The following is a 1,276-nucleotide window of genomic DNA, read 5'->3' on the forward strand; positions in this document are numbered from 1 at the left end:
AGACGGGGTTTCACTGTGTTAGCCAGGATGGTCTCGATCTCCTGACCTCGTGATCCACCTGCCTCAGCCTCCCAAAGTGCTGGGATTACAAAGTGCTGAGCCACCGTGCCCGGCCGGGAAATACTTTTTTAAGCCAGGGCAAGGTGAATCTGAAATGCCATTTGAGGAAAGATCTGTTCGCCTGATGCCCTGTTTGAGCCTGGGTGGACAGGACAGCATCTGCCAGCTCCGGGAAGCACTGCAGATGCGAAGAGGCTTGGCCACTCTCCAAAGGTGGCAGGAGCTGGAGTGGGTGAACTGAAGGTAAGGAGAATCTAGGAGTTGGGGAACCTGGAGACAGGCTACCCGGCAGGGCTTCGGGCTGACACCCCCACGGATACAGTTCTGTTCACTGGGGCTCAAACATAAGAGGAACCCAACTGTTGTGGGAGGAAAAGACCCTTCTACCCTTTCCTTTTTTCTTTTTCTGTTTTTTCGAGGCAGAGTCTCTCTCTGTTGCCCAGGCTGGAGTGCAGGGGCACAATCTCGGCTCACTGCCACCTCCGCCTCCCGCTTTCAAGAGATTCTCCTACCTCAGCCTCCCGAGTAGCTGGGACTACAGGCGCGCACCACACGCCCAGCTAAATTTTGTATTTTTAGTAGAGACGGGGTTTCACCATATTGGCCAGGCTGGTCCCGAACTCCTGACCTTGTGATCCACCTACCTCAGCTTCCCAAAGTGCTGGGATTACAGGCATGAGCCACTGCGCCCAGGCCAACCCCTCTGCCCTTTCAAAACAATGTTCGTTCTCTCACAGCCTTCTTTTATCATGTTAAGTCCATGCCGCAGGACTATTTCGTCCAGTGAATGCTATGCAAATATTTCATGCACCTGCTGGTCACAGGAATGATATGTACTTGGTACGCACTGATCGTACCTCGGTGTGGGAGAAGAGGGGGGAAGGAAGCAAAGAACAGCCCCCTCCTTTCCTGGTGCACCTTCAGGTGTGCCGATGCGGCTCAGACTCGCCGCAGATGGCCCCCTTCCCGGAGACAGGGGAGGATTCTCCACCCACTCCCCAGCCTCCAGGACCATCCTGACTCCCGCCTTCAGGCACTCAAGTTATTATGCGTCTAGACATGCGGATATATTCAAGCTGGGCACAGCCACAGCAGCCCCACCCCAGGCGGCTTAAGTCAGAGCTGGGGTCCAAAGAGACCACATCCCAAAGGACTGTGTGGGGGTTGGGGCACACAGGCCACTGCTTCCCCACCCCGTCTTAGGCATTCCTGAACT

This window comes from Colobus angolensis, unplaced genomic scaffold, assembly GCF_000951035.1.
Source record: "Colobus angolensis palliatus isolate OR3802 unplaced genomic scaffold, Cang.pa_1.0 Scaffold1, whole genome shotgun sequence".
Classification (NCBI taxonomy): Eukaryota; Metazoa; Chordata; class Mammalia; order Primates; family Cercopithecidae; genus Colobus; species Colobus angolensis.